Source organism: Suncus etruscus, chromosome 3, assembly GCF_024139225.1.
Source record: "Suncus etruscus isolate mSunEtr1 chromosome 3, mSunEtr1.pri.cur, whole genome shotgun sequence".
Classification (NCBI taxonomy): Eukaryota; Metazoa; Chordata; class Mammalia; order Eulipotyphla; family Soricidae; genus Suncus; species Suncus etruscus.
In genome coordinates this window covers 82,736,987-82,764,113 of record NC_064850.1, presented here as the reverse complement: position 1 = coordinate 82,764,113, position 27,127 = coordinate 82,736,987, and the positions used below count along the sequence as shown (strand labels likewise).

General features: G+C 43.0%; 1 protein-coding gene across 1 annotated transcript in view; it reads right to left on the bottom strand.

Moving 5' to 3' along the window:
• The window catches only part of CEMIP2 (cell migration inducing hyaluronidase 2), an 89,090-nt gene extending 85,651 nt beyond the window's left edge, over nucleotides 1–3,439 (bottom strand). The window contains exon 1 of the mRNA XM_049770923.1: nucleotides 3,339–3,439. The gene's annotated coding sequence lies outside the window, so the exon portion shown is untranslated. The remainder of the gene's footprint in view (nucleotides 1–3,338) is intronic.
• Between the last annotated feature and the right edge of the window lie 23,688 nt (nucleotides 3,440–27,127).

Sequence of the window (27,127 nt, the reverse complement as noted above, 5' to 3'; positions counted from 1 at the left end):
AGCTCTGCAAAATGAGAGATCCCAAGTCTATACTCCACCACCCTGGAACAAAAAGAAACATCTTGATACAAGCAAGGGAATCCTACTTTGAAAGTGGCTCTGCCTCCTACATCAAAGGACTCATTTGTTGGGAGATAGTAAGTCTTGGTTTTACATGAGAAACATCTTCCAAATCTGCATCCCCTCATTTTTTAACAATCTAGTAATCAAGACCCTATGTCTCCATACCCCCTTTCATTATCCAGAAGGCAAGCAGTCACTGCCATGCACATCTCGGGAATGCAATAAAACATTTGCTAGCCTAGCTCCTGACAGGCAACATTAAAGGCTTCCCCAAGCCAGTACAGAAAAACAAAAAAAGGCAAGCAGGATTAATCTGCTCTTATCTGATTCACAACACTACTCTGATTATCTCCAGGAAGTTGCTGCTTTACAGGGGGAAAGAAAAGTGTACTTTGACAGGATTTTAGATATGTATGTATGTCATTTACATAAATGCAAGCAAAGCTACATTCTTTGGCCTTCTTTATTTGACAAAAATGGATTACTAGAAGTATCACACACTCCTACATTATATACTCTACATAAATTCTCCCAATCAAAAAATGTCTAGCAAGTATTCTTGCAAGGAATTTCTTGGTCCAAATGCAAATTATTTTATCATTAAAGTATTAAAAATAACTAAATCAGGGCCAAAGCAAGAGTACAGCAGGTAGGGTGCTTGCCTTGCACATGGCAGACCTGGGCTAAATCCCAAACACCACATGAGGTCTCCTAAGCCTCTCCAGAAATAAGTCCTGAGCACGGCAAGGTGTTACATTCAAAATAAAACAACAAAAGTTAACTAAACGGGGGGGGGGGGGGGGGCCGGAGTGATGGCACAAGCGGTAAGGCATCTCACTTGCACATGCTAACCTGGGACAGAGCACATTCGATCCCACTGCATCCTATATGGTCCCCCAAACCAGGGGCAATTTTGAGCGCATAGCCTGGAGAAATCTCTGAGTGTGACCGGGTATGGCCCAAAATAAAACAAACAAGCAAACAAATCTAAACAATTAAAAAAGACCACACAAGAACAAATTAAAATATACTACAGAGGAACAGGGGGAGAAATTGCTGAAAAGAGGGACAAAGACATTCTTGTCCCTGCAGAGCCATAAACTGACTATGAGACCTTACCTAATTAGACCCTTGTGTGAAAACTTCTGAATTTTGTGTGATTGGGCTTGGTTTTGTTTTCCTCCTTCCCCTGTTCTTTCTTGTTGATCTCACTGTTGTCGCTGGCATCACCGGAGATACCACACTTGGTGGGCTTCCCCCTGCCTTGGCTTCTGTTCAACTGATGCCTTTACTGTTTCAATGACCAGAGAGATACCAACCCTTGTGTCTGACGCTTATTCTGGTGACTCTCAGGTGAAACTGTATTAGTGGGGATCACTTACAGTAGTGCCTCCAGGGCTGCACTCAGCATTCTAGGGTAATAGTGCAGGGAGTCGAAATTCTCAGCTAGATGCCTACAACACAGATGCTCTCTGATGAGCCAAATCCCTGGACCCCTTACTCCCTTAGTTTCAGTACTACACAATAAATTCTGTGGCACTGTCTGAAAACTGGCTGATGGTTATCATATCTGTGGTCAGGGATCACTAGTGGCAGGCTCAGGGGACCAAAGGGGACGTGGAGGATCAAATTCAAACTCAAGTCAATTGCATACAAGGCAAGTAACCTGCACTCTGTACTATCACTCCAAGCCAGAGGTTGGTTATCACTCCAATTGGCATTAGGTTATCTAATACTTTATCATATTTAAAGCAAATAAATTTTGACCATGAGTTAAATTCAACAATCCTCATAGAGTTTTTTTTATAGTTGTTTTATTTTTCTTTTGGGCTTGATGCCATACCTGGTGATACTCAGGGGGTGATTCTTGACTGTATCTGTATACTCAGGATACCATGCAGTGCTAGAAATCACATCCAGATTTCACACAAACACACACAAGGGATATGATCAACCTATTCAGCAATTTCAGCATTTGGGGGCCCCACACCCAGTGACACTCAGGGGTTACTCCTGGCTATGCGCTCAGAAATCAATCCTGGCTTGGGGGACCATATGGGACAACGGGGGATCAAACCACACGGTCCGTCCTAGGTTAGCGTATGCAAGGCAAACACTGGACCGCTTGCACCATTCCTCCGGCTTCTCTTTCAGCATTTTTAAAGTTATTTTACCTCTGGTAAAACAACATGTGAAGAGTTAGTGAACTGCCTACATAGTAATTTTCAGAGCCTTTCTTTTTTGTTGTTTTGTTTTGGGGTCAAACCCAGCAGTGCTCAGAATTACTCCTGGCATTATTCAAGGGGACCATATAAGATGCTGAGGATTGAACTAGGCAAATGCACTCTCCCTCTGGTATTGTTCAAGCCCTTCAGAACCTTCCCTTATCTTGCTTTTAAATGACAAAAAAAAGTCTTATTTCCGAAATGTGAGAAAGAGGTGAGGAACTCAAAAGTCAAAGAAAGGGGCCCAGAGAGATAGCACAGCGGTGTTTGCCTTGCAAGCAGCCGATCCAGGACCAAAGGTGGTTGGTTCGAATCCCGGTGTCCCATATGGTCCCCCTTGCCTGCCAGGAGCTATTTCTGAGCAGACAGCCAGGAGTAACCCCTGAGCACAGCTGGGTGTGGCCCAAAAACCAAACCAAAAAAAAAAAAAAAAGTCAAAGAAAGGAATTATACACACCTCAAGGTGGGATGTGGGCAGTTCCAAAATGTGATATGCCTGAAAGCCTTGTATTAAATTCAGTTCTAACAGCAAACCTCCAAATGGCCCCTCTGATTCCAGTGCAAACTTACTGACTAAATTGCTTTACTTACTCCCAATTGTGTCCTCCTCTGGATTCTTTGAGCATTCCATGAACAACTCTCCCAACTTTTACACACTTTCAGGGCTTGTTCTAATGGGTATTCTAATTAAATGCTCCTTTTCCTTTCTCCCTGACAACATTTTTCAAAAACAGAGATTATTCTGCATATCTTTCTTAGCACGGATGAAAGCACCACACAGGTTCTTTTGCTCCCACACTACACTCTTTCCAAACTACACTTACTTTATCAACTCTTTCTTCCAATCAACAGGATCACTCCACAAAGCTGATGGGTCCTTAGATGGCTTAAAAGGCTACATTATAGTGACTAATAATAGTTGTCTGCGGAATGGATGCTGTGTGGGTGGGTGATGCAAATTCTCATATTTCATAGCTCATTACTACTGCATATTTTGATGTGCCACACTCCAGGTGAAAGAAAAACTGAGAACTTGTAATGATCACTTACAGTTTCTCTTTCTAAAGTGTTTTTCTCATTGAGTTTCTGAGGCTTGCCCAGTGGTGCAGAGCTACCAAGTAGTAGCTTTTCAAGTTTAGAAAGGCCCACTGAAAATACCTCACTCCCTGGCTTTGTCTTCTCTTCCAAGATACCTTTCCAAGATAGCTGTTAGAGCACAGGCCTAATTAAGTGTTTAAGATTATTATTTACAATGGACCTGAAAGAAAACTCAAAGGTTGGAACCATCTTGGAGGCCCAAAATCCAGTTCAATCCTTGCCACCACATGGTCCCACCACACAGAAGGAAGTGAGCTCTGATCAGACCATCACTCTAGCTCTGGGCTGTAATCGCTGAGTACCACTGGATGTGGCCAAAAATTTATATAATAATGTGATTAATGAGGTGTGGACCCATTCTGGTTTCCTGCTGTGGAAACAAGCTTTAGAAAAATCTGCCATTTATAAACTAGATTAAAAAGAAGAATATAGAGAGCTGAAGGAGATAGCTCAAAAAGTTCCATCCATGTCCACATAGTTCCTCTAAGCAATACATTGGAAGCAATCCTGGAGCACTGACTCAACCCCCCCTCCCAAGAGATTTTAGGAACTGGGCTCAGTGGTGAATGAAACGAAGGAAGGAAGGAAGGAAGGAAGGAAGGAAGGAAGGAAGGAAGGAAGGAAGGAAGGAAGGAAGGAAGGAAGGAAGGAAGGAAGGAAGGAGGGAGGGAAGGGAGGGAGGGAGGGAGGGAGGGAGGGAAGGAAGGAAGGAAGGAAGGAAGGAAGGAAGGAAGGAAGGAGGGAAGGAAGGGAGGGAGGGAGGGAGGGAAGGAAGGAAGGAAGGAAGGAAGGAAGGAAGGAAGGAAGGAAGGAAGGAAGGAAGGAAGGAAGGAAGGAAGGAAGGAAGGAAGGAAGGAAGGAGGGAAGGGAGGAAGGGAGGGAGGGAGGGAGGGAGAGGTTAACTTCATTAGTTCTCAAAAAAAAAAGTCTAAACATGTCTTTGTTTCTACTTCCCAGTTCCTGCAACCTAACCAAATCTTTGACTTGCTGGCTGTTTCATAGGTAAAACAGTTCATGACTCAGAACTCACTTCTCAACTTCATTTTTTGAGCTATAAAACACACACCAGATAAGCACTGAGCTGAAAGCCCAGTCTTGTCTTTCCACCTCCTTATCATGAGAGTGCAAAGACATGGAAAGTTGAAGTGATTTCAACAGCGAAAGTCAAACACAGGAAAGGTACAACTCCAATATGAAAACAGTGAATAATAATTCACTGCACTTGTTTGTGCAAAATTGTCGAAAATTGGACCTTCTAAGAACCCTTTGCATAGCTTTCACACACAGGCTACCTAGGATGCCCAAACCAATACTGAAATATCCAGCTTCCTTTCATGGTTCAACAGTAACAGCCTCACTGTAGCCAAAGAACCACTAAGTTAAACATTTCCAACTTGCTAGCTCCTTCACACAGGTATGCTTGGCAGCTCAGAAGACCCCGCTCCCTCCTTCTACCTCCTTTTCTCCTTTAGAACAGGCAAGAGCCCATCCCAGGAGCTGTATCATAGGCAACAACTCAGCACTTCAAAGAAACAGGGATGGAGGTGGAGGGGGGGTAGGGGAGCAGAAACAGGGTCCCAGGTAGCGTGAGAAACCTTATAACCAAGAGCTCCATCTTTTAACCTGTGGCTACAGCTGACATTTGTAACCATATATATGATATATAATATTATGATATATAGTATGTATCTTAAATTATGATATATACTAAATATATTTATATGTGTAAAATAATATACAGCGGGCACACATATAGATCTTTTTCCAAACCCAAATCCAAGTGACCGGTTTCTAAACCCACCGAGGGCTCAGCTCAGCCAGGGCCTCGGTTTTAATTCCAGAGTTGTGGGCAACCGTCTTCAGGGCAGACTTTGGGGATCCTCTCAAAGTGAAGCAGCCCTGCCTTGGCCAAGATCTCCGAACTCTGCAGAGGAAAACTCAGAGCAGGGTCCTCTAAAAAAAAAACGCAGGAGCCCAAATTTTCAAAGAAAGCCCCCGCGATTCTCAAACTTCACCTTAAACAAAGCGGGATCAGGGAGACACCGTCCCAGGGGGATCGGCGACGGACAAAGATCGTCCCAAAGACAGCCAAGCGCACACGCTCGCGGGGTGCTGCACCCCAGATCGCACTGCACGCCCCATCCCGCTCCCCCGCAGTCCGGCTTCCTGTGGGGGTTCAGTCCCCCTAGCAGAAAGTTTAAGGCTGCTCACCGGGTCCTCCAAATGTCCATTGTTTTCCTTCTCCCCAAGTGGAGGGTGAGGAGGGGAGGCGGAGCGCGCGAGATCCAGACACTTTCCAAAGACCCTTTCTCGGCCGGAGGACCTAATCGGGGGTACGGGGTCGGGCGGGGGGTGGGTGCCGGCTCCTTCTTAGCCCAGAAGAGGGAAACCTAAGGCGGTGCACGGCGAGGGGAGCAGAAAAAGGTCCTCGCGCGGGGGAGGGAGGTTGTTTTCCAGCGCCGCAGAAATGCCCCGATGCCAGGCCGCCGGGAGCCCGAACCGTGGCCGGGTCCTCGGGGGCCCCCGGGGGCCCGCGAGGAAGGCGGGGCGCAGGGGGGGCTGAAGGCGTCTTACCTGCCGTGTCGCGCTCGGCGCCGGCGAACTCGGGTGCCTGCCTACCCGCGACTCCCGGCGTCCCGGGGGACGGACCTCCGCGCCATGGCCGGGGAGCGGAGCCCGGAGGTGAAACTCTGCTCCCGGAGTGACGCGCACTTCCCGCGGCCCAGCCGCCTCCTCCGCGGCCAGCAGTTCCCGAGCCCGGGCCGCCGGGGCCTCCGCTCGATCGCTCGCTCGCTCGCTCGGCCCCCCTGCAGCCGCTCCGCTCCTTCCCCTCCGAAAGGAAGAGGAGGAGAATCGGGGCCCGGCTGGCGCAACCCTGGGGCGTCCCCGGGACAAAGGAGAGAGAGAGAAGGAGGAGGCGGCGGAGCACTGCTCCGAGCGCAGTCCCGGGAGTCGCGCTGGCCCCTGCTCGGCGGGCGGGCGGGCGGGCGGGCGGGCGGGCGCCGCGGCTGCTCAGGGTCGCGCTCAGCCTCCTCCGGCCAGACAAGCGGCCCGGCTCCGAGCTCCCCGGCGCTGCGGATAGGGCCGCCCGGCCAGGCGCGGGAGGCGGGGCAGGGGCGGAGCTGAAGCCCGCGGGGTAGGGTCTGGCGGCGAGACGGTCACGCCCCCGTGGCCAGCCCCGCCCCGCCCCGCAGGAGCCGCGGGCACGGCCACCCGGAGCCTCGGTGGCAGCGCCCTGGCACGGCGCTGGCGAGTGGACCCCAACGCGCACCCCTAGCAGCGACTCCCAGCCAAGCCACACCACGCGCGCCCGCACGCCTAGAGAAACCTGCTGCACAGTGACCCCATCCCCGCACAGCTCCACCTGCGCACCCCGCATCCCACGGAAAGCCGGACAGTGCCTTGCCATCAGCTCGGGTGCAAGGCCCGATCCCTGGACTCGCCTTCCCGGCGGAGCCTGGCACTACGCTTTCACCTGTCCACCCGCCGCTCTCACTTGGACATTGCGCCCTCATGACCACCACCGGCGGAGCCCGCTCTCTGCTCCAGCCTTCCATCGTGCATTAGCACCTGCGACCTCATCGCGCTCCACTAAGCCTGGCCCAGAACACAGCCGGCCCCAAAGAAATTAATTTCTGACGTTCCAACACATTTTTCTGTGCGTCGGGCTATTGCACCTCGGCCGCCCTCACCTGGCCAAGCCGGGCACTGGACTCGGCCCTTTGCGAAGAGCCAGGCTGTCTGTTTTTGGACTCCTGTGGCCGCCCCGATTCCAAGCTCCCAGGCCAGAATAAATGCCTCCACCTTTATTTCGCACCCCAACTTTTTGAAAGGGCTGTTACTTGAGGGAGGGCCTCTGAAAGCCACGCTCTGGCCCACCCTGATGCTGATGGCGACATCTACCTACACATGGGGCTGCTAGAGCTCTGTCTCTGTCTCTCTTCTTTCTCTCCTCTCTCTCCCTCTCTCCTCTCCTCTCTTCTTTCCTCTCTCTCCCTCTCTCCTCTCCTTATCTCTTCTCTTCTCTCTCTCCTCTCTCCTCTTTCCCTCTCCTCTCTCTTCTCTCTCTTCTTTCTCTCCTCTCTCCTCTCCTCTCTTCTTTCCTCTCCTCTCTCCTCTCCTCTCCTCTCCTCTCTCCTCTCTCCCTCTCCTCTCTCTCCCTCTCTCTCTCCTCTCTCTTCTCTTCTCTCCTCTCTCTCCTCTCATTCTCTCTCCTCTTTCCCTCTCCTCTCTCCTCTTTCTCCTCTCTCTCTCCTTCTCTCCCCCCCCTCTTCCCCCCTCCACTGGGACTGATCTTGGCTCAGATGGACAGAGGGTGCAGCCCGGGTTTGAGCTGTCAGAGCCACGAGGTCCCCGGCTAGTGACAGCTGCTGGACTGCCAAATCTGAGCCAGCCGAGTCATCCTCTAATTCAGAACTGGACGTTTTCCCGTTAGGGAATCCTGACACTGAGCATTGTGCAAACAGGGTTTCTCCGTTTGTACAGTACTTTCTGGTCCCTTCTCCTAAACCAATTCATAAAAAAATTCTAGTCAAGTAAAATCATGACACACCCAGCAGGACAATCAGGGAAATTCCCTATTTCAAGGGTTTGGGTCCAGGACTTCGTGGGAATCAATGTTTCCAAATCGTGTCTGGTCATAAGATTCCCCTGAGACTCTTGGAAAGTCTTGGATTCTCAGACCTTGCACAACCTACTGAATCAGAAGTTCCTAGACGTTAGGTGCCCTCCATTTCATTAAAACTGTGAGAAATTGCCTCAGAATAGCAACTTTGGATGCTGCTGGTGTCTGGAGGAAGTATTACAATATGGAGAGTCAACTTTGAGAGGTCATGTCCTTTCGAGGGAGATAGGAAGGTCCTTAAGTAAGACAGATGGCTTGGAGGCAGAGCGTACAGTAGGTAGGGTGCAGGCCTTGCACACATCCGACCTGGGGTCAATTCCTAGCACCGCATATGGTGTCCCATATGCCACTAAGAGTAATTTCTGAGTCAAAGCTAAGAGTAATTCCTGAGCACCGCTGAGTGTGGCTCAAAAGGAAAAATAAAAAAGGAAACAGTGAAGGCAGCTGACTTTGAATGATATATTAAAAAAGACAAGACTATTTTAGTCAACCAGATGTGAAAGAAATATTTAGGGCCTCCAGGAGAAACAGCTCAAGAAACTGGAGCACCCACTTTGCATAGGAAGGTCCAGTTAGATATTCAACAAAGCACAGTGTCCCATTTTCCTATCCACTGTGGCCCTTCCCCCACTAAAAGAAAAGGAGTATTTATGGTCATGCATCATAAAACACATGACACCCTGTGTGAAAAATATCCTTCCAAAGAGATCAGGTCATGATCACTAATAACTTAAAAATGTTCCTAGGAACTAGGAGAATTTTTGCAGAGGTGATTAAATACAGTATTTTGAGTGACAAATATTACCTACAATTACCACCTAGATCTTTATAAGAAGGCAGAGAGTAGTTGTGACACATAGACAAGGAGAAGGTAAGGTGACAATAGAAACAGAGGCTGGAGTAATTGCAGGCTCAAGTGATTAAAAAAAAAAAGGCCAGCAGGAAAAGGGGGGATGGCAGTAATCACTGACAGTTGAAAGAAGCAAGGAAAGATTGTCCCACCAAGCTTCTAGAAGAAAGACCTACTCATGCCTTAGTAGCAGTTAGTGAAGCTGAAGGCTCTTGGCCTTTGAGAATGATATTATGAATTTCTCTTGTTTAAAGCAACAATATTTGTGATATTATAGCAGCATATAAACATTTTATACACACTGGCCTGGGCATTTCATCTTGACACAAAACTGCTCATTTTCTGGGTCACTATGAAGGTTCAGACATAAGTGAGCTATGTTGTCTAATTTAGTGATTTGAGTAATTCTTGTAACTCTTCCAATTTTAGAAATGAATACACTAGGACTCAGAAGGTCACAGCACAAAAATCTGTTGGAATCACATCTCCCAATTCTGCATTTCCTTTTAAAAAACATATGCACCTTCTGGAGCAGGGAGACAGCTTAAAGGTCTGGAGCACATGCTTTGCATGCAGGAAGACCAAGTTTAGCTCCCACCTCCAGCACATAGTAGGAAGTAACTCTGAGTACAGCCAGGTGTGCCCCCTTCAAAATATGTGTTTTAATATATGCACAATTTTAATTTAAAAAATGGCCTTAAAGAGATAGTATTATAACTATCACCTATTGTCTAAACCAGGTAGTGGGAGGAGTGTATGAGCATTGCAAAGTTTTCTGTACCTTCTGCTCAATTCTGTTGTGAACATAAAACAATTTCAAATGTCTCTTTAAGGTATCAGAGTCATAGTAGTGTTTGGGGTGCTTGCTTTGCATGCTGCTGGCCCAGGTTTGATCCTGAGCCCACCAGGAGGATCCCTGAGCACCACCAAGATGGTAGTATAGCCCAAAATTTAAAAAATATACATATTATTTTATTTCATTTTACTCTTTTTGGTCTAGAGATCACACCTAGTGGTGTCCAAGGCCTACTCCTGGCTATGTACTCAGGATCACTCTTAGCAAAGATTAGATTATGACATACATCAGGAATTGACCAACGTGCAGGGCAAGTGTCTTAACCACTATAATATCTCTCCAGCATGGACCTTTCTTTTTTTTGTTTTGTTTTGGGGTCACACCTGACAGTGGTCAGGGTTTACTCCTGGCTCTATACTCAGAAATCACTCCCGACAGGCTCAGGGGACCATATGGGATGCTGGGATTTGAACTACTGTCCTTTTGCATGCAAGGCAAACGCCCTACCTCCATGCTATCTTTCCAGCCCTGTGGAGCTTTCTTTTTGTTTTGTTTTTGTTTTGTTTTGTTTTGTTTGTTTGGCTTTTGGGTCATACCCAGCAGTGCTCAGGGGTTACTCCTGGCTCTATGCTCAGAAATTGCTCCTAGTAGGCTCAGTGGACCATATGGGATGCCGGAATTCGAACCACTGACCTTCTGTATGCAAGGCAAATGCCTTACCTCCATGCTATCTCTCCGGCCCCATCTTTTTAATGGTAAGGAACAGTAGTCGTTCTCAACATTTCCCTTGATCTTTCGAATCTCGCTAGTGCTGTAAATGGCCCCCTCTTCCTGGTTCTCAGAAGTACCAACCAGCCCAGCCCAGCTCACTGCCATACTTGTTTCTGTCCCTTACAACTCTAATGTCACTCTCACTGTAAACATCCTAGAGTCTTTCAGGGCCTCTCCAGGTCTCCCATGGCTCTGGACGTCTGCCAACTCTAGCCCCTCCCACACTGAACTGAGATTATTCAACTTGTTTTTCCTCAGTCATTTCATCCTGTCCACTACCACATCAACCTCACACCATCACCAGCTAACACACCAGGTACCTGATGATTTAGATAGCAGATAGCAGGACTGGCATGATAGCAAAGTGATTAAGGCCCAAATCTTACAAGCAGAAAACCACATTTCTTTTTTTTTTTTTACATTTTTTAAATATATTTTTTATTTAAGTAACATGATTATAGTTACAGTCACAAACAGAGCACCCACCCCTTCACCAGTGTAACATTCTCTCCTTTCAATACCCCCCTTCCCCCTTCCCATGCCCTGCCAGTTTTTGAAACAGGCATTCTACTAACAGGTATTTGTTTTTAAGTTCAGTAAATTGCTTTTTTGGAAACTACATTTCTTTTTTTTTTTTTTTTTTTTTTTGTTTTTTGGGCCACACCCGGTGACGCTCAGGGGTTACTCCTGGCTATGCGCTCAGAAGTTGCTCCTGGCTTGGGGGACCATATGGGACGCTGGGGGATCAAACCGCAGTCCGTCCAAGGCTAGCGCAGGCAAGGCAGGCACCTTACCTCTAGCGCCACCGCCCGGCGCCTGGAAACTACATTTCAATCTCAGGTACAATATAGACCTTCAGATTGCTAAGAGCCCACAATCCTCCCGAATACTGTCTGAGAACCCAACTCCCCACTCCTCTCTCCATGTGAAAACAGAAAGGAAGGAAAGGGATGAGAAAAAGGAAAGAAAAAGAAAAGAAAAAGAGGGGCTGGAGAGATAGTACAGCGTAGAGCATTTGCCTTGCACACAGCCAACCCAGGACAGAATCCCGGCAACCCATATGGTCCCCCGAGCCTGCCAGGAACCATTTCTGAGTACAGAGCCAAGAGTAACCCATGAGCACTGCTGGGTACGACCCAAAAAACAATAAATAAATAAATAAATAAATAAATAAATAAATAAATAAATAAAGGTAAGAATAAGAAACTTAAGGTGAAACCTCATTTAATATTCAATTCTTATGTTCAAGCGCAGAGTTTGCTGAGTGGAATGACAAGTTCTCAGAAACCTTCAGGAAAGAGGCGAGAACCAAACCCCACTGTTTGGAACAAGTTGGTGCACAGAAGCTGCATTTGGCATTTTAGAACCTCTGCTTTCTAGCTCGAAATTCTTTTCAGATAGACTCTCATGAAGCCGTCACCCATTCCCACTTTTTTTATTTCACCCACACTGGGAACAGGAATTTCTAGATCCCAGACCTTCATTCTATGAGATTTGAATGGACCAAATCATAGATTTCTGTTCCAACTTGTTTGCTGTGACATTGATGTTCAAGTGTGGAAATGATTCCTCAGGTGACTCAAGTGTTTTACAAGGAAAGGATTGATAGGTAGTTTGCCATCCACACTGCCAATAAATATCCAGAAGATTGTTTTCCTCTATCCAGTATAACTTACAGAATGTTAGCATGACCTTTTTCTGCTGGGATCCAGCCATATCTCCACAAAATCATACTTTGTTATGGTCTTCTATGCATCTCACTTCCTCTGGACCCTTTATCAGCTTGTTATGAAGACTGTACTGTTCAAATAACCTCTCTGTATACTTGCTACAAGCTATGATACAAGTGATTCAATTAGAACTTAAACTGATGGTATTTTCAGAGAAGGAGAAAACTGACTTTTAACTCTTAATTTTGTTAGGCAGATGCTAAAGTGATAGTACAGCAAGTATAGTACTTGCTTTGCATATGGCCAAGCTGGGTTTGATCAATTTAAAAAAATCTGTTGGGCAAGTAGACTAAAGTTGCCTTTTCTTATTTAAAACCATGAATTCCTCCCCCAAAAAAGTAATATTTATTCTGAATTCCATCCAACATCTTCCCAATGTTCAGCAAAATTTCAGTTACAGAATTAGTAGTATTTCTCTATCTGTAAGGCGTAAACAAACATCTTCATGCATTTCTTTTACTGTTGGTATTCAGGCCAACAACTAGAAAGCAATATTTCTCTAATAATCTTACTTTAGAGCTAAAGAGCCTCTCCTTGAGAAAATAAATGAGTTGCATTGTGGCATCTTTACCACCATTAGTTGGTTTAGATTAATTTTTTTTCTTTACAATGTATGCAATATTGCTACTTACAATTTTTTCTACATGAGGATTGTATGATATTTGCAAACTAAAAAAATACACAAGATAAAGGGTAACATTTCCCTCCAGGAAATGTAGATATGTACCAAGAGATTTTAAATAGTAGTTTTGAGGGGGTGGCGAGGTGGTGCTAGAGGTAAGGTGTTTGCCTTGCAAGCGCTAGCCAAGGATGGACCGTGGTTCGATCCCCCGGTGTCCCATATGGTCCCCCCAAGACAGGGGTGATTTCTGAGCACTTAGCCAGGAGTAACCCCTGAGCATCAAACGGGTGTGGCACAAAAACAAAAACAAAAAAAAAAAACGAAGAGTAGTTTTGAATAAAAATAGTTTTGTTTTGTTTCTCAGGTTTGGAGGCCATACCCGACAATGCTCAGGGCTAACTACTGGCTCTCTGCCAGGGTCACTCCTGCCAGGGCACTATATGTGGTGTCAGGGATAAATGCAGGTTGGATCATGCAAAGCAAGTGTCTTACCTGCTGTACTATCTCCCTAGCCCCTGATTTGTATAAATAGCTCAGCTCAAGAAGCCACATAGAAAGAGGACTATTACTTCATTTTCTCATTATGATGAGACAGCATGTGTGGTAAAAATTGGCCTGCAGACTGAGAGAGAGAGGGAGGGAGGGAGAGAAATCCAGCCATCTCAGTCTCCCTGCTGGGAACAGCCCCACCTGCTACAGCAAATACATGCAGGCATATGAGTCACCACTGGCAAGAAAGGCTGAGAAGCTGCCCAGAGTGCACCGTCCAGATTACAGAATCATGAGCAAATGCAATCATTGTTATTTTAAGCACTAAGTTTTGGGTGGTTTTTATACAGTAAAAAAAAAACTTCAATCAGTGGCTCTTGATTAAAGGCAATTTTGTCATTCAGGGAATATACAATAATGTCTAGAAGCCACTTTAGCTGTCAGATCTAGGAGAGGAGCACTACCAGCAACAAAGAAATTGAGACCAAATTCATTATGTGAATATCCTGGTCAAAGGGTGCACAGACAAAGAAACATCTTAACCCCAAATTCACAGAACAAAGAAAAATCTTATCCGTAAAAAATCAAGATTGAGAAATTGGGAGTAAAAGAATGGGCTTGCTTGCATGCCTGCATTCAGAATTTTCATTAGGCTCTCATTCAGGGTTTCCCAGAGCAGTGGTAATGTGTTTTCTCAAAATTAATACCAAGGGTTTTTAAATAGTAGACTGAATTAAAATGTGGGGAGAAGGTTTGCCTTGCATGCGGCCCAATCTGGGTTTAGTTCTATCCCTGGCATCCCATGTATTCCCCCAAGCCTGTCAGAAGTAATTGCTGTGTACATAGCCAGGATTAACCTCTGAGCTCTGCAAGATGTGGCCAAAACAAATAAATTAAAAAAAATTAGTATATGTGCAGAGCCAGAGAAATTTTACAGTGGGTAGGCTGCTTGTCTTGGATGCACCTGACTCAGGTTCAATCCCAGTGTTTAGTATGATCCCCTGAGCTTTCCAGAAGTGATTCCCCGAGTTTAGAGCCAAAAGTAAGCTCCAAGAACCACTGGTGTAACCCCAAAACTGAAAGAATAAAAAATAATACTAGATATAAATAATTATTTTCTATCACCTCCCAGTATTATATATACCTCTAGATATATATTAATATAAATATATACATAGCAACTCACCTATCTGTATCCTAGTAGAAAATATCATCACTTCAAAATATTTTTCTTTAATAATAGTGAAAGGTGTCTTTTTACATAAGCAAGAAGACATTGTAAAGGCTAGAGAATTTATACACAGATTAAAGATCCTAATATGACTCCTGGCAGTACATGGTCTCCTAAGTCACACTCAAGAATAGCACCTGAAGTATCAGAGTGATAGTATAGGAGGTAGGATATTTGTCTTGTATATGGCCAACCCAGCGTCCTATATGGTCCCCCTAGCTCGCTAGGAGTGATTTCTGAACATGGAACCAGAAAATAATCCTTGAGCATGGTCAAATGTGGCCCCAAAACACACAAGCAATAAATGAAAAATGACCCTGAGTACCACATGCCCTAGCAGCATCACATCTTTGGCCCATCTCATAGGAGAATTACAGGGAAAGGTGTTAATACTCCCCAGCACCTTGAAGGAGTTCCTGCCCCCCCCCAAATTAATTTGTGGCTTCTTTGCTTTAAGAAAACATTAAACTATCGGTTGTTTTGATTTGGTTTTTGCTTACTAATTTGTAAGGCGTCCATATTCATTACAGACTCCTTTCATATTCATGACTTGAAACTACATTTCCAGGGTTTGGCAGAATGATGATGTTCATAGGCAGATAGAAGCCAGATTATACCAAGAAAACCACACAGATGAGAGAAAGAGCATTTGGAACCTTTGCCTTAAACCAGTCATAAGAATTAGTTAACATGATCCAGGTGTAAGATATTAGCAAATGATATGAGGAGGAAATGAAATGAAGACTTGAGATCCAGAATTGCAATAAGAGAGCCAGCAGTCTACAGGCGTCAGAGCCAGAAAGGACTGGGTCCTGCATTCAGAAAAGAAGGAAATCTCATTTGAGGTCAGAAGCCACCTAAAAATCTTCAAATATCAGAAAATTGTATGACTTACTGAAAAAATGTTGCAAGCTTCTAAGCTATTTCCCATTATTAGTCTCTTATCCATCCCAATTTACAAACAAAAGCTATACAAGCAAGAGCGTTAAAAAGCCCACTATTTTCGAGCAAGTGATAGCTACCTCATCTCTTACATCGAGCTTTGGACCAATTATTTAAATTCTCTGAACCCCTATTTCTTCATCTATAAAAGAGAGATAATCATAGTATACACCCCACTGAGTTAATCAACAGGAAAACCAAGAAGAGTGCTTCATGCATACTACGTACAGTTATCTAGTGTCACTAACAGAGTAGACACACACATTTCACTGCTTTAAAAAATACACACAATAGAGATAGCACAGAGATAGGACATTTGCCTTGCAAGCAGCGAACCCAAAGGTGGTTTGAATCTCGGCATTCCATATGGTTCCCTGAGCCTGCCGGGGCAATTTCTGAGCATAGAGCCAGGAGTAACCCCTGAGCCCTGCCAGGTGTGACCCAATAACCAAAAGAAAAGAAAAGAAAAGAAAAGAAAAGAAAAGAAAAGAAGAAAAGAAAAGAAAAGATACACAATATAGCAAACTTTCCATCATTTTTAGCATTAATTTCTTCACAAATAAGGAAAGGAGAGTCAAAAAGTGGAAATTAATCATATTCTTTCATTGTTTTTAGATGATCTGCCATAATAAAGCTGTTCATGGAAAGTTAATTTAAAAATAATCAGTCACACAGGAAACTTGGAAACTATCTTCCAGGTTTATTGTGAATAGATTATTGTGAAGATAAAAAATAGCTCTTTAGAGGCTGGAGAGATAGTATAGTGGGAATGGGCATGTATCTAACTCTGGTTTAATGCACAGCATCCCTATAGTGTGCCCAAGGGCACTACTAAGAGAGTAATTACTAAGTACTTAGGGAGTAACTCCTTAGTTGCTGAAAAAATTGTGACCTGACTGAGCAAATTGCTCAGTAAACCCTGAGGATTGTCAATTGTGTGACCCCAAGCTAAATCATTACAATAATAATAATATGATGGGCAAATGGGAGATGCATTGGGAAGTGAACACTGTGAAGGGATCAGTGCTGAAACTTTGCAATTTCATGGTAACTAAGAAAAATAAATAACAATCCTTCCAGGAGGGGTAGCAGCAGAGCGATAGCACAGCAGGTAGGGCATTTGCCTTGCAAGAAAACCAACCTAGGTTCAATCACTGGCATCCCTTTTGGTCTCCTAAACCCGCCAGGAATAATTTCTGAGTGTATTGTCAAGACTAATTGAGTCTGAACACAGCCAGGTGTGCCCCGCCACCACCACCTAATCCTTCAGGTCAGAGAGATAATACAGGGGTTAAGGCTCTTCCCTAACATGTGACTGACTCTGGTTGAATCTCCAGAATACATATACCATTTCATATGTACCTCTAGGAATAAGTGCTGAGCACTGTTGAGCATAGCCCCCCAATTTTTAAAACGTAATAAATATAATTATTGTTCTGTTGCTTATATCACCCATCCCTAACTCACTGTTAGCAACAATTCTTGTATCCCAATAAATTTTGTGGAGTAAATAGGAAAAAGTTTCAAATGAAACAAACTGCTCAAAAACTCCATCTGAGCCAGGCATAATTTAAGAAAAAAGTTAAACATCTTACAGAAAGTTCTAGGATCAAAAAAAGCTAGGGTCAAAGTGAAAGCACATCTGCTATGGTGTTTGTCTTGCATGCAGTCAACCCAAGTTTGAACCCTGGCATCCATATGGCCCCCAAACCTGCCAGGAGTGATTTCTGAATGCAGAGCCAAGAGTAACCCCTAAGCACCACCAGGTATGGCCTAATAATAATAATAATAATAATAATAATAATAATAATAATAATAATAATAATAAAAGTTCAACTAAATGCATATAGAAAACAACAACAAAAATGTATGAGTAGAAATGAACAAAACAATTCCTATCATTTGAAAACTTAGTATGTGCCACTCACTTTCAAAAAAAAATTCTCTATGGAGTAAGTAACAGTTATTTCCTAGTACTGGGAGATAACTGAAGCCTAACAAGTCCAAGATTAAATTCTCTCTGGGCCGTTTAATCCTTGGGCAAATTTTGCAAATGCTCAGAGCTTAAGTTGTGCCAAAGCAAAAAGTTAATAAAAGGGGCTAGGTAAATAATCTCAAGGAGTTAGAACACAATACATGCAGAAAACATACAGCAGAACCCACTAAGTATATGGCACTGCCTTTCTCTTCTTTCCCCAATCTTCTTGCTATAAGAAACTACGTACCGTACATAACATGTGTAGTGTTTACTAGGAACTGTTAACTGTTATGTAAGGTACAAGTAGATAAAGATGTAAACATAGAGAAAAAGAGAGGGTGGTTTAGTTCAGGGTATAAGTAAAATATTAATTTAGATTTTTATTGGTTTTGCTTGTCCTTGAGACAACACTCTGAGAGGGGATCCTTTCTTCATATTTTAGAAATGACAGCACTGAAACACATAAGTCGCTTGCATGAGAGTAAGTACACCAATGAGCAAGTGCCAGAAATGTGCACCCAGAGAATCCATCACATTAATTGCATACAAACAAAGATGCGAAAGATATTTGTCTCTACCAGGACAGGTGCTGATGTCAATAACCTTGACAGTCCTTCCAGCTAGAGATTCTGTGGGTCCAGATCTCAAAATTATAGGAGAAAATAGAGTCAAAGAGAAGCCATAGCTGCCTATACATCAGCTGCAGCCAAAAGGGCAGCATCTCCCAAGTTCTGTGCAAGTGCAGGGATGGGCTGCTGCAAGAGAGAACACCAGGCAATGCAAGGCCGAACTGAGCCCCAAAATGTTTCCTTTAGGAAACACCCGAGGTGTCAACAGTGTGACAGGGCATGCAGTCATTGGCCCTTTCTCCTTCTCTTTCTTTTGCACAGGAAATGACAAGTGTCAGCAACACAGGCGTGCCTACGTGTGCTGCAAGGCTTAAAAGAGGAAGATGGGATATGTGGGATAGGTGTTTGCTCCAACCTGTTAGAAACCATCTTGTCACTCTGCCAGCAGCATCTGTCTTTCTCGCCCAGGGCCACATCTGATTGTTCTACAATCCTTAGGTTGTTTGGAGCTGAGCACCCACACCCACACATACACATTTTATAATTAAAGCTTTGGTTTTAAAAGTTTGCACCATGGGGAAAGGGGAGCAGAGAGATAATACAATAAGCAGGGTACATGAGACCAATCCAAGTTTGGTTCTCTGAGCCCACCAGGAGTGATTTCTGAGCAGAGAGCAAGGAGTAATCCTGATCACCACTGGGTGTATCCCCTCTTTCTCCCCCACAAAAAAAGTTAGCAAATGATTTAGGTTTGGTGTTTGCATTTGGGGAACAGGGAGTCTCGTAAATCAGATCAGGCACCTTGATTGGCTCCCCACCTGTGTCTAGCCTGAGAGGTGAAGTCTCCACTAACTCTCAAATCAGTCTTAGAAAAAGTAATGAAAGTCGGGGTCACTTACTCCTCATGAGTGAAATGCTGCAGATCCTGTCTTGTCTGCTCCTCAAAACATACCTATGAAGTTAACAGAAAATTTTGCTTATTCCCATTAAGTAGTTGAGAGAGGTTAAGTTCTTGGTCAAAGTACGTAGTATTCAAAACAGTCCGTCTCTAAGAAAGATATCCCCAGTTTAAATTGAAATCGTTTTGTATGATTGGTTCATGTTAAAATACAGGTAAAGACAGCCTTATTCTAACATTCCTACAGATTATTTGCTGGTCATAAGAGAAAAAGTTGAGTGAAAAGAGAACTAGAGTCTATATTTAAAAAAACATTAGACACAGGTAGAGAGCAAGAGAGTGCAGCAAGTGGTGAGCTTGCCTTGCATACAAGCAGATTCATCAAATCTTGGCACTAAAAACAGTCCTAAAAGCAGCACTAAAAACATGACAAGAGGTCTCTCCTGAGCCCTGAACCAGAAATAACCACTGTGGTGGAAGGCACCTGCTCAAACATAAACAACAACAACAACAACAACAACAACAACCATATTAAGAAACAAATAACTGAGCTCATTTTGATTTGAAAAAGTTATTTGAATAAATTTGTAAAAAGCACATTTCAAACTAAACAGAATACTTTGAAAATGGGCTAGGAATTAGCATTAAGAAAGTGTTCATCGTGGTGCCAGATAGAATAGAAGTTGTTTGGTCCCCAGCATCCTATATAGTCCCTCAGCCTGCCAAGAGTAACTTCTGAGTGCAGAGCCAGAAGTAACCTCCGTTTCTGCTGTGTGTGCCCTACCCCATCCCCCAACAAAAGATGTGTATCGCCTGTCAGAATTAGAGAGTTCTTGTAGGGTGTTTTTTTAAAATTATCGATCCCTCACACATGTGAAACGACAAGAAACAACTAGATGTGGAGAGGGTGTGAAGGGAAAGGAAAAGCAAATTTCTCCACTATTGTGAGCATGTAAAGTGGTGTAGCCATCTATGGAAAAGAGTATGCAGATTCCTCAAAAAAATTTAAAGATGGGGCCGGAGATATAGCATGAAGGTAAGGCGTTTGCCTTTCATGCAGAAGGATGGTGGTTTGAATTCCAGTATCCCATATGGTCCACTGTGCCTGCCAGGGGTGATTTCTGAGTCTAGAGCCAGGAGTAACCCCCGAGCACTTCCGGGTGTAACCCAAAAACCAAAAAAAAAATTTTTTTTTAAACAGAAATTCTATGCAATCTAGTTGTGCATTTCTGGGTATTTATCCAAAAAAAATGCAAAAATGTCAATTCATCAGCTCTTGCTATATGCAACAATATGTACTTGCACCATTATTTACAACTGCCAAGAATGAATATAAATATGAGGTATACATAGACTAAAAGTGGGTAAAAATGTGGAATAAATCTACAGTTAAATACTATACACCTGCTATTTTTAGAAAAGATGAAATTTTGTCATTTACAACATGGATGTACTAGCAGATATTATTAAATTTAGTGCAATGTGCAAGCTGTAGAAAGAAAACAATTACCATATAAAATAAAATCCATGTTATTTAACTTGTATGTGGTATATTGAGAAAACAAGATTAACTTAAGTAAAACATAAATGAAGTTTTGAACTTTCAAACTGATGTACTGTTAATGAAACTGTTATCTGATTCAGTTTCAGTGGAAAACAAGAGTTTTCTCAAAAAATTAATATGACTTCATGTGGCCTGGCAATTCTACTCCTTGGCATCTATCCTGAAACTACAAAAACATTAATTAGAAAAGATATTTGCATACCTCTGTGCATTGTATCTCTATTACAATAACTGAAATCTGAAAACAGCCAAAATAATGAATAATAGATAAGTGGATAACAATGGTGAGGTATAGGCCAGAGTGATTGCACAGTGGATAGGAACGTTTATTTGCTTTGCATGTGGCTGACTGGAGCTCGATCCCTAGCATCCCATATGGTCCCCTGAGTATGCAAGGAGTGATTTCTGAGCACAGAGCCAGGAGTAAATAACCCCTGAATACTACCAGGTGTGCTTAAAAAGAAAAGTGAGGTAGAGGCTACAGAAATAGAACAGTGGGTAAAGCACTTCCTTTGCATCTCATTACCTGATTCAATCTTCATCACCACTTTGGATCACCCAAAGCAACCAAAAGAGACATTCAAATACAAATTCAAGAGTAAGCCCTGAGCACTACCAGGCATTGATCTCCCCTTCACCTCCTCCCCCCAAAAAAACAACAACACAATAAAAGTTGTAGTATATATACCCAGCTATAAGAAGTGATAAAATAATGCATTTCCCCAGAGAGATAGCACAGCAGCGTTTGCCTTGCAAGCAGCTGTCCCAGGACCAAAGGTGGTTGGTTCAAATCCTGGCGTCCCATATGGTCCCCTGTGAGAGGAGCTATTTCTGAGCAGATAGCCAGGTGTGGCCCAAAAACCAAAAAAAAAAAAAAATGCATTTTCTTGCAAGTTGGATGGTACTGGAAGATGTCATGCTAAGGGAAGAACATCTAAGAAAGAAAAATACTAGATGTCATAGTAGATGTAGATGGATAGATACAGAGAGATAAAGAGGGGAAAGAGGAAGAGGAAGGGACAGGGATATATATAGAGAGAAGCCAACTAATGGCTACTAGAAAGAAAAAATGGAAAGGGAGTAGATATATTGGGAACAAAAGGGAAAACTTTAAAGGATTAGACTGAAGTTTTAATGGTGGACTTTGGTATATATACATATACCATTTTCAATGGTGCACACCCAAAACTTACAGAATGTTTTATTGCTTTGTTAATAAAATTTTAAAAATTCATTACATTTAATCTTTTAAATCATTAAAAAATATACTTGAGGTAGTGGGGCAAGGATGTCCTAAAAGATAGCCCAGTAGTTAAATTTGCCAAACTACAAGTTCAAATTTGGTCCTGCTCTTCTGTTCAGAATTCTCAAAAGAAAATGAACAGTGGCTCAGAGCTCTAAAAGCACCTATGTGGGACCAGGCTGGTGACTCACAAGATAAGCATACAATTGACAGGCACCAGGCCCCAAATTATGTTTTCAGCATGGCTTCTTTCCTTGGAGGTACACCCAGCACTCCTGGTCCAAACCAGAACCACATCCTCAGATCGCTTAGCTACCTACCAGCTTTCTCTGAGAGTGGACTCCAAGCACAAAACACTGTCCTTAAAATCCCACCCTGAAAATTGGCTGGGGCATGAAGAAAGCCATGAGCTGAATTCCAAACACCTGATGCACAAAGGCTCATGGTGCCATAGTCTGGGAATTCCTGATGACAAGGAAGACTTGGGTATAGGATTATAAATCGAGGAAAAAATCTGATATCCATTTGGATGAAATTGTATTATTATAATTTCAGATCAACTCAGTGTCCATCAAAGGGATATTGTAAAAAACTTCTTTGCCCCCCTTTTGTTTGTAAAAGTTTTTAAATCTTTTCTCTAGGGTGAGAGTGAGAATGTAGTGGATAGAGTGCTTACATCATAAAGACATGATGAATAGTGATACTCATCACTATTGATGGTATCTCACCTTTGTAAGAGGGACTGTAATAAAAAAAAACATAAAAATTGCACCACCAGGGGCCGAAAAGATAGCATGGAGGTAAGGCATTTGCCTTGCATGCAGAAGGACGGTGGTTCAAATCCCAGCATCCTATATGGTCCCCTGAGCCTGCCAGGAGCGATTTCGGAGTGTAGAACCACGAGTAACCTCTGAGCACTGTCGGGTGTGACCCAAAAAACAAAATTAAATAAATAAATAAATAAATAAATAAATAAAATGCACACACAACTTTGGTACAAATTCAAGAGATTCTTGAACTTCTCAGAACCCAATTACTATATTTCTTTGAGTTCACCAACTCCATGTTTAGACCTCTTGAGCTGACTGAAATTGTTTAAGAAAGGTTAAGTGACCATGGACACGTTGGTGATCAACACAGGTATTTCTGTTTTAAATACAGAAAGGATCTTGACAATCTCCAGTGTAATTGATGATATAACTGGTTCTTAAAGTTATGAAAGAAAAGGATGACTGTTAACATAATTTTTCTGATTTCTAGTTTAACTGAAAACAATGCCACTCAAGAAAATTTGTTTTAATCAGTACAGTCTCAAGTGGTAGTTAATAACAAGAGTCCTTGATTCCTTACAGAGGAAAAGTAACAAAAAGTACTGAGGACACATTCATTTATACAACAAATCTATATTGAATTCCTACTATATGGAGGGCCTTGTTCTAGCAGTTGGAGATGTAACAAGGAACCAAATAAACAGTGTGCCTGACACTTGAAACTTGCTTACTGGTTGAAGTGGGGGTGGGAGACAATAAAATACTTTTGTGTCATCATAGCACATTATAATAAGTGCCAGGAAGAAAAATGCAACAGAAGAAAGAGGAGCAAGCAATGGAGAGAGCAGTTAGGGAAGGGCTGAGTGAGAATTGGACACAGAACTAATGTGAGAAGGGCTTAAAGAAATGAGCCAGGTTGCATCTGTGGATAGTTTTCCAGGAAAATAACAACAGCTGCAGAGGCCACAGTGAGAGGAATATGGTCTTTGCATTTGACTAAAAACTCAGAAGCTTCTGTACTTGTGGGAGGGGAACAAATTACAGAGTGGAGTTTAAGAAATGGCTTAGAGTTATATATAGTCTTGAATGTCAAGAATGCAAGGGATGGGGGTGGGGTGGGGAGATTACACTTTAAATTGTTTTGTTTCATTTTCTCCCCACCTCCTCCCTTCTCTTTATTGTTGTTGAGGTGTGCCCAGAAGTATGTTGCTGTACCAGACTCAAACTTCAGAGCTGCCAAGATTAGTGCACGCAGTAGTACTAAAGATTAAACTCTTAATCTTGGGGCTGGACAGCTATTACAACAGTACTTGGGCCTTGCACCAGGTGATTCAGGTTGAATCCCAGCACCCCATCTAGTCTTCTGAGCAGCTAGGTGTGATGATTCAGGGATTACAGAAGTAATCCCTGAGGACCAACGAGTGTGGCCCAAGAACCAGAACAAATTAATTAAAAGAAATAAAAATGAACTCAATCTGATGCTTGCAAGCTACTGTGCTATTCCTCTCTTGGTTCCAGGAAGTTTAAATTTATTTATTTATTTATTTATTTTTATTTATTTATTTATTTATTTATTGGTTTTTGGGTCACACCCAGCAATGCTCAGGGGTACTCCTGGCTATATGCTCAGAAATCGCTCCTGGCAGGTTCGGGGGACCATATGGGACACGGGGATTCGAACCAATGACCCTCTGCATGAAAGGCAAATGCCTTACCTTCATGCTATCTAGCCGGCCCCGGAAGTTTAAATTTTTATCTCAGGTTTGCCAGAGCCCATGGAAGTTTTTCAGAAGGGCACTAAGTTCTGAGTGATATTTTATGATGAGCCATTCCAGCTGTTACGTGGAAAGAAACAGAAAGAAGATGATCATAAAAGCAGAGAAGATGAGAAAGATAGCTTATTTTCTATTTCTACATAGTAACCAGAGATTTTTGATGATACCTGGAATAAATGATACAAAAATGATTAGGATCATACATTATTATTCAGATCGGTTAATTCCTTTTTTTTTTTTAATTAATTTCGAGGGGGACTAGAATGATAGAAGTTAGGACATCTGCCTAGCAGCCAACCTGGGCTTTATCCCCAGCACCCCATATTGTCCTCCAAGCCCCACCAGAAGTAATTCCTGAACACAGAGCAAGAAAAATCCCTGAGCATTGTCAGGTACAGCCTAAATATCAAAATAATTAATTAGCTACGTGTTCTTCTATATACCCTATGATTCTGAGTCTGATATCAAGGTCTTTAATCCACTTTGATTTTTACTTTTGTGCATGGTTTAGATGAAAATTTGAGTTCACGGGGCCAGTGAAGTGGTGCTAGAGGTAAGGTGTCTGCCTTGCAAGTGCTAGCCAAGGAAGGACCGTGGTTCCATCCCCCGGCGTCCCATATGGTCCCCCCAAGCCAGGGGCAATTTCTGAGCGCTTAGCCAGGAGTAAACCCTGAGTATCAAACTGGTGTGGGCCCCCCAAAAAAATTTTTTAAAAAAAGAAAATTTGAGTTCATTTTTTTTGCATGTAGCTGACCAGTTGCCTGAAAATTGCCTAGGAACACAAAAACACAAAACTAAAAACACACAAAAACTGCTTTGTGCTTTTGTCCCTTCCTCACACCTATATTCATTGCAGTGCGGTTTACAATAACCTGAATCTGGAAATATCCAAGATGCCCTTCAACAAATGAGTAGCAAAAGAAACTGTGGTACATATACACAATTGAATACTATGCAGCTGTCAAAAATATGAAGTCATGAAATTTTCCTATACATGGATGAGAACTATGATGCTCAGTGAAATATGTCAGAGGGAGAGAGAGATAGACACAGAATAATCTCACTAATCTGTGGATTTAAGATAAATAAAAGACATTATTGTAATAATGCCCAGAGACAATAGAGATGAGAGCTGAAGAACTGCCCTACTATATGAAGCTTACCACAAAGTGTGGTGAGTGCAGTTAGAGAAATAACTCTGCTAACAACTATCATGACAGTGGTAATGAGTGAGAGAAGTAGAAAGCCTGTTTCAAATACATGCATGTGGGGGAGGAGGGATATTGGGGACATTCGTGGAAAAAATGTTGCACTGGTGAAGAGAGGTGTTCTTTTCATAAACTGAAATCAAACTACAGAATGTGTGTGATCATGGTGTTTAAATAAACATATTATGTAAAATAGATAAATAAATATTAAGTTTCATTGTTTCTTCTTTTTTGGGGGGCTACACCCTGTGACTCTTAGGGGTTACTCCTGGCTATGAGCTCAGAAATTGCTCCTGGCTAGGGGAACCATAGGGGATTCTGGGATCGAACCAGGTCTTTCCTGGATCTGCAAGGTGCAGTGCAAACACCTTACTGCTGTGGTATCCCTCCAGCTCCCCCTTTATTTTTTGGGGGGGGGTAATGGCCATACCCAGTATTGTTCAAATGTAATCTTGGTTCTAAGCTCTGATGGAGTCACTCTTGGCAGTGCTTGAGGGACCAAACTTGGAGTAGCTGCATGTAAGGCAGGCACCTTCCCTACTGTACTATCTATCCAACACAAGACACACTGCTTCTTTTTGTTTGTGTGTTTGTTTTATGGTCCACACCAAGCTGTTCTCATGCCTTACTCCTGGTTCTAGGCTCAGGAATCACGCCTGGAAGTGTGATGGGAACAAACTCAGATTAGCACCTTAACTGCTTTACTATCTCTTAAGCTATTTCTTTTAAGAATAAAACTTTTCGGGGCCAGCGAGGTGGCGCTAGAGGTAAGGTGTCTGCCTTGCAAGCACTAGCCAAGGAAAGATTGTGACCGCAGTTCGATCCCCCGGTGTCCCATATGGTCCCCCCAAGTCCGGGGCAATTTCTGAGAGCTTAGCCAGGAGTAACCCCTGAGCATCAAATGGGTGTGGCCCAAAACAAACAAACAAACAAAAAAAGAATAAAACCTTTCACTGATAATTATAGTACTTTAGATTTACAAAAAAGAAAAAAAGCATAGGCTTTAATTTTAGCATATATCAGTTATAATAGATAATTGGGGGCATTTAGTTTTTGGTTCTATATTAAAATAATTGGAAGTTGCTATTCCATCCTAACAAGTAAAAAGCTAAGCAAACTAAAAGTTCAATAATTCATCTTAAATGCATTAGAGAAATGAAGTCACAAGGCAAATTACTGCCCCTCCCTACAACATTCAAATTGAAAAAATGAGAAGTGGACCCAGGGATTTGCAATGTAATCAGAGCAGAAATCTCCACGCCAACATCCTAGGGAAGGAAGGGGGCAAGCTGGAATTGTTGTTGACAGATTACTAGAGATTCAATTATACAGATTTGAGATATTAAAAACTCCAGCCAGTAACTGTATAAAATGTGGGCTCTGGGGGCTGAAGAGATAGCATGAAGGTAAGGCATTTGCCTTGCATGCAGAAGGATGGGGTTCAAATCCCAGCATCCCATATGGTTCCCTGAGTCTGCCCGGAGCGATTTCTGAACTTAGAGCCTGGAGTAACCCCTGAGCGCTGCCAGGTGTGACCCAAAAACCAAAAAAAAAAAAAAAAAAAAAAGTGGATTCTGTCATCAGGAGGACCTCCTAAAGCTGCAACCAATTCACTCCTAGCAAATACAAAAGAAAATCAACCATTGCAAAATATACCAGCTTCAGTCCCTCTTATATGTGG